This window comes from Erpetoichthys calabaricus, chromosome 11 (genome assembly GCF_900747795.2).
Source record: "Erpetoichthys calabaricus chromosome 11, fErpCal1.3, whole genome shotgun sequence".
Taxonomy (NCBI): Eukaryota; Metazoa; Chordata; class Cladistia; order Polypteriformes; family Polypteridae; genus Erpetoichthys; species Erpetoichthys calabaricus.
The window spans coordinates 22,637,281-22,644,097 of NC_041404.2; the positions used below are offsets into that span (position 1 = coordinate 22,637,281).

General features: G+C 39.5%; 1 protein-coding gene across 3 annotated transcripts in view; it reads right to left on the reverse strand.

The window, feature by feature from the left end:
• The window catches only part of LOC114660240 (prolyl 4-hydroxylase subunit alpha-2-like), a 67,109-nt gene extending 60,989 nt beyond the window's left edge, over positions 1-6,120 (reverse strand). For 2 of the 3 annotated variants that reach the window (XM_051933471.1, XM_051933472.1), the window contains exon 1: positions 6,020-6,120. The gene's annotated coding sequence lies outside the window, so the exon portion shown is untranslated. The remainder of the gene's footprint in view (positions 1-6,019) is intronic. The other variant, XM_028812797.2, reaches the window with a different exon arrangement.
• Positions 6,121-6,817: the final 697 nt, after the last annotated feature.

Consider the following 6,817-nt stretch of genomic DNA (forward strand, 5'->3'; position numbering starts at 1 on the left):
GCACATTTGGCAGCCATGACAGCCTTAAGTCTGAGCACAGATCTCTATCATCTTTGCTCATTTGGACACGGTCATTTTTCCCCATTCTTCTTTGCATAAGCTATATATGAGTACAGTATATTTCTGCATACATACTGTGTTTATTGACCACCATTTTAGGTTTCTGTTGCATGCACTTTTGAGTTGCACATACTGTAACTGGTATTTTTAATAGTATATAATATGTTGGGCTTATAAGTGGAAGTACATGTTATAAGAAAGAATTGAAATTAATACATTTAGAGACCAGCAGTGACATTATGAAGGTGTGTTTGGAGTGGAAACACAGATAATAGAAACACCAAAGTCTAAAACTGATCAGTTACAAAAAGGTCAAGTTTAAAAAAAATCGGACTAAAAGCACCGTCTTGACAATGGAGCTAAATAATACATGGCAAAATGATTGTGTTTTTTAAAATGAATTAAAAAAATCACAATGTTGCTTGATAACCATGCCTGGAACTTACATGAAAAAAGTCTTAATGAAATTTTAAGAAAAAGTTTTCCGATATTTAAAACAGTCTTCAGCAAAGATCTGTTAGAAATGTGGAAGCTGTGCTTTGTTTCACCATTACAGGTCATTTCGAGTATAAACACCACAGTGTTTTAGGTATGGACATCAGTGGAGTAGGCCAATAGTAAGAAAAGAAAAAAAATAAAGTGTCACTTGCACATATGTTTCACAACAAGCAATGGAACAGCTGATCCTTCTCAGGAACTGGTTGTGTTTATTTAACACTATGTTTAATCTGTGAACAGACAAGCAACTCAGCCACAAAGAACAGAAACAAAGAAAAATAAACAAATTCAAAGATTTGCAGCAATTCAAATGTAAATGAGAACTGTGATTCATTTACTGTAGGTGAGTGAGCCCAGGTACCTGACTGTAGCCTCTTAAAAAATGGAAGATTGAAGCTGAACCCAGATTTCACATTCTATGTACAAACTAAATTACATGTTGCCCGAGTTGATCATATCTCTGAGAAATGTTGCCGAGTTTGTTTCAGAAGTGTGCCTCAAAGAGGTTTCTGGTGAATCTGAATTAAGCATCAGCCCCGGAAGCTTGGCTGTCAGAGTAGTAAAATTTAGTTCACCGAGTTCTATTTAGGAAACATTCCTCTGGGTTCACACTTTCAGCATACATTCCCCAAAGACATGCTGTCCAAGAAGAGATTCAGCCCTAGGCTAACTGTTTGGAGAATTCTCTCTGGCTTTCTTATTATCTTGAATAGAAACAAACCCATTGATTTTGCAAAGTACATGCAAAAAAAATAACTTTCTTTTATCATTTGGAATACAGCATACATTGATCTCAATTTCTAATTAATGAGCATGCAGAAAGAATCACAAACGCCTATGGGCTGGACCTGCCCATCTGCTCATTGAATTCATAAACATGACCTAGCCTGCTTTTGATGGATTACACCATGTCTATGCAAAATATTTTCTTTTTTTCTGCAATTCATTGATATTCTGGTCTAGAGTTGCTTTGCCTTTCTCTTTAATAACTTCATGTTGAATAGTGCATCTGCTACTATTCCTATTTTTTGTAGGGCACCTAAATATCAATTAGGTTTTCCAATTCTTCAGCTAAAAAAGAAAACAAGTGAGCATTATACAGTATCTGTTCAAATTATGCCCCAGCTTAAACAGAATTGTCTTCTTACCAATGTTAACCATCACCTCATTTGTGGTGTTTCTGAAAGTGAAATTCTGACAAAAAAACTACAACTGCTCTGATAGTTTACATTGGCAGTTGGTAAACACACACATTTTCAATCTTCTCCCTAGCTGATTCACAAAAGTGTGTACCATATGGCAGGCAGACACACCCTAAAATAATTCTTACTGCTTGGAGGCCTCCTCAAATTTAGCAATCATACATCAAAGGTGTATTTATTCATATGTTGGCATTTTGTTCACTACATAAGATAACCCGAAGCAAAGACCAAACCATCCATTTTGTGAATCATTGTATTACAGTATGTACAGGTCCACAGGGTGCTACAGCCTAGGTAAGCAATATGAGGAGCAAGGCTGGGCCCAGAACTAGATGATGCCCCTACACATAAAGACTCAAATTTACAGCTGGTACAGTGTTGTTCACAGAGATTTAGTTTGACCAGAGTTCTCTTCCTGCATCTTGTTACAAGCCCAGAAAATCATTCTTACAATATGCACAAGTGAGCTAGCCAGCAAATTTAAAGACGTACATCTGTAAACTGTGCAAAGAACATGCCATCCATTAGGGATTTGGGGGGCGCTGTTACTTTCATCAATAGATATGCACATTGTCAAGTTGATGATCAAAGTAAAGGACATTCACATTTTTTTAAACCACTGCAAACAAGATTAATTATGCTCTTGGTGCACACTGTGGCCTCAATTCCACACTTCATCTCAATTGATCCCCAGCATCTCTGGCACAGGAAATGGGCTCTTGGTTCAGATCCTGCTTTGGACTCCATCCAGGTGGCATTGGCGCTTCATTCCAGAATTAATGTTAGCTGACCACAGTTTCTTCCCAAAGTGAGGCCAGGTTGAGTGGTGGGACTGAAATACCCATGATAAGGGACCGTGTTTGCGTGTCACCTATGTTCAACAAGCATATACTGTAAGACACTTGCCTTTTGCCAAGACGGGCTTAGAAAAGGAAAGAAAAAAGTTTATTTTAGTTTTTGAATTGTTAATGTGATGCAGGGACCTTACCAGGCTCTTCAATATTCTCCAATGTTTTGATAAAGCTGATCCAGAATAAATCGGAGTTAAAAAAAATGAATCACTATGGGACATAGTGTTACATAAGCACACTACTTTTTAAAGTAACGAGTATCATAACGCAATGTTTATTTTACTGAAGTACAAATACCTGTGTTACTTAAAAAAAGAGATATGCATTGCTACTGAAACTTATTTCCTACCTACATACATAAAAAAATCACTGTTATTTCACAGAAGTGTTGTTTTTATTCAGTAACATTGGGCATGCGCGTGATCCGGCCACCTGGTGACAGTGTGTGAGTAAGAGGTTAAGCACGTTTGCGGCATGCAATCAAATGAAAGGAACTGAACAAAAGTTCCAAGTGTACATTTCATCCTTCATGTGCAAAGGATTCCTTCTGGGGTAGTAAACACTGCCTTGACCTTGAGAGGTAAATTTAATTAGCCTGGTTTAGGGTCACAGGGAGTCAGTGACTATCACAACACTACAGGGCGTATGGCAAGAAGCAAAGATGGTAGATGCCAGTCACTTTCAGGGCACAACCATAAAGCCCAGCAGAAAACAGTGTTTTGCATGCATTCCAGTAACAGACACCTATAAAGTTAGCAGCTATTTGTTTTAGATATGTTGTAACTGTGTGATATGGTAGTGTAAAGTTCATTCTGCAAACCTTTGGGGGCTCGCTTTGTGGATCGAAAAAGGAGATGGATGTTATTAACTTCACAGCACATGAAGGAGTAAACATATTTAATAATCCATAGAAAATGATCAAATTTGGCTATGTTTCTGTTCAGTTTCATGAAGGTTCATATATAGTCTTAGGATTTAATAACAAATGCAGGGTAATGAAATGTACAGTTTTACATACACAAGGAAGAAAGTAACACTTCTTGTAATGCATTACATTTTATAATAAGAACCTATGTAAATACATCGTTACATTACTCACTACTGACAAAAAAGTAACTAAGTAACATTTAAAAATAATATTTCCCAACATTGTCACGACAATGGTGGAAATTACATGAGATCATATTCACATAAACCAAAAAGCACTTCTACACACAAAAAGGGTTTTTAGATTGCAGATCAAACTCTGTTGGGAGACCCTAATGACTTAAAAAACAACCTAGATATCTAGTTATGGATAACTAAAAGAACTAAGGACTAATTTTTATACTGGAAAATTTCTTCCAAAGTTGCTAATAATAATAATAATTACATTTATATAGTGCTAGCTACTCAAAGCAATTTATATAAACAGTGGGGAACTACTTCAACCACAACAAATGTTCAGCATCCACATGGTAGTCATTTTGTGCCTGTGCGCTCACCACACACTAGCTATTAGGTAGTGAGGGGATAACAAAGACAGCCAATTAGAGACAGGGCGATGATTGGGGGGCAGAATGGTCGAAGCTGTAATGGGCAATTTAGCCAGAACTTTGGGGTACACCCTACACTTTTTGAAGGCTGCCCAGGAATCTTTTATGACACACAGAGAGTCAGGGCCTTTGTTTTAGGTCTCGTGCAAAGAAAGGAACCAATTTTTTTTTTTCAGCAGGTGCCTGTCACTGCTGGCCTCACCAAAATTGCACTTGTTGTTCGTGAAAGGTGTGACAGACAAAAAAAATAAGAATACAAATATGCGTGATATGCTTTTATTCTGACGGCACAGTGGGTAGCGCTGCTGCCTCACAGTTGGGAGACCTGGGGACCTGGGTTCGCTTCCCGGGTCCTCCCTGCGTGGAGTTTGCATGTTCTCCCCGTGTCTGTGTGGGTTTCCTCCCACAGTCCAAAGACATGAAGGTTAGGTGGATTGGCGATTCTATATTTGCCCTAGTGTGTGGTGGGTGTGTTTGTGTGTGTCCTGCGGTGGGTTGCACATGGTTCCTGCCTTGTGCCCTGTGTTGGCTGGGATTGGCTCCAGCAGACCCCCGTGACCCTGTGTTCGGATTCAGCGGGTTGGAAAATGGATGGATGGATGGATGAATGCTTTTATTCCGTCCTTTGGTTCAAAACAAATATATTGTATGGTAAGAATGGAATACTATAAAACTGCTTAATACATAGCATAAACTTGTGCAATTATTTATATGGATTGAAACACTCCAAAGAACATGGTTCATTTTGCAAATGAGTCACTCTCTTTTCTGAAACATTTTCAAGTCTGCTTAATTCGATTCAAGGTCATTGGGACCTGATCTTAACTTATTAGCACTGGGCGCAAGACAGGAGCCAAACCTTGGAAGAGCACTAGTTAGATTATAATCTGAACAAAAATGACGCGAGGAGGTACCTACATTAAAATAAAAGGTTACACTCTGTGAACATGTTAATCAATAAACCTTAAGTGTATTTACCCAGAAACTGAAAAGAACATAACCTTACATGCATGTTAGCCAACGCCTGTCCCGACAGCATCGATAGCACGGTTGGCACCAGCCCTTCACGAGGCCCACTCAAGCACATACCGATGCCCACACTTCACCTCTGGAGTCCACCTAACCTGCATATCCATAGCGGGCGCAAAATTTAAGCCAAAGACGAAAGAGGCAGTAAGTGCTTACCTCCTCCACGATACCTGCCCCTAATTACAAACTAACAAGTACAACTCCAAATATCTGCACAGATATGACGTGTCTAAGTTTACGACACAGAGAAATGTTGATTTTTCTACAAATGTTGCAAAGTGAACACTGAAGGCGACAACGAAAAGAATCGAGAAAGGCGAGGATACGATTCATGCAACAAGTTAAGTCAGTCTGTTCGTACGCAAGGTGGCCGCCTACTTAGGACATTTCTAGAAGGCTGGAGCGTATCCGGGACTTGCGCGAGTACCATCAGTAACGGGCAGTCGACCAAATCTGCCAGGTTTCCAGCGAACAGTGGGTAAACGACGGTCAGGCGATGAGTCATAAAAACTGCGCTTTAAAACTATGAATGCCAGATTAAAACATGCTCACTCCACTTTGGTGAAATGCATTCCTTTCGTGGAGGTACTGTCGGTTCCTCATACCAAATAGGAATATTTTCTGCGCAATTTAAATGTATTCATTGAAACGCAACCTTGTTACTAGGAATGGTCGATGTATTGTTAGTAGTAGCTCGTGGGTACAAAACATAACAGTGCACGGGGCGTAGCGGTGAAGCTTGACACCATAACGGCTCCATAATGGAGTACGTTATCTTAATATCAGTTTCATGCAACTGCACCGCTTTCCTCTTCTCGTCACGAAGCATAACACTGTTACTTACCCAGCCTTGCGTACCTCTCGAGCTCCCAGCTTGAGTTCTTTTGCACTTTCTAGAAATTCTCAGCTTTTTTGGCAGTCGCTGCCACGTCGGGAGAGACACCTCCCCCAAACGCCAACAGGGACCCCCTTGCCGTACTTGCTAGAAGTGAAGCGCAATCGCTTTCGCGTGTCACTGACGTCACCTCTAACTCGAGCTGAACTGAGCACATAGCATATTCATAGCCTTTGGCGGAGAAACATTGCCACGTTTTGCTTCTTAAGCAGGCTGCATGCAAATGATTATGTAAAGTACATCTCTGGAAATGTTAACCAGCACGTAGGAAAAACTGAGCAGTTGATATTTACTTCATGTAGCGCCCTTAGAACAAATGGCATTGCAGTAGAGTATTCAAACTAAACAACAATGTAACACAACTGAGCACACCCCATGTCAAGATCACTAACATTTAAGTACTTACAAATCCTGTGCTATTGCTACATTTTTATTTGTTTGTAGACAAAGCTGAAGAAGAATGAAGACAATTCATTGTAAAAATTGAAATATGCGACTAATTAAACAATAATGAAAGGTCCGTATTTCAAAACCAGTTGCAACAAAAGTCAATCCACCCTTCATTATTGAGATTTCATTTTTCACTTTTTTTTTTGCAATTTTGTACATCTGCATTTATTTTTCAAGATAGATTCAATACTCCTGGCCATGGATGAGATCAGTCTTGTTCAGATCTCTGGAGAGATTTTCCGCTGTTCTTCGCAGATGATTCTTTTCAGCTGTTTTTTTGCTGGAGGGGTTTTGATG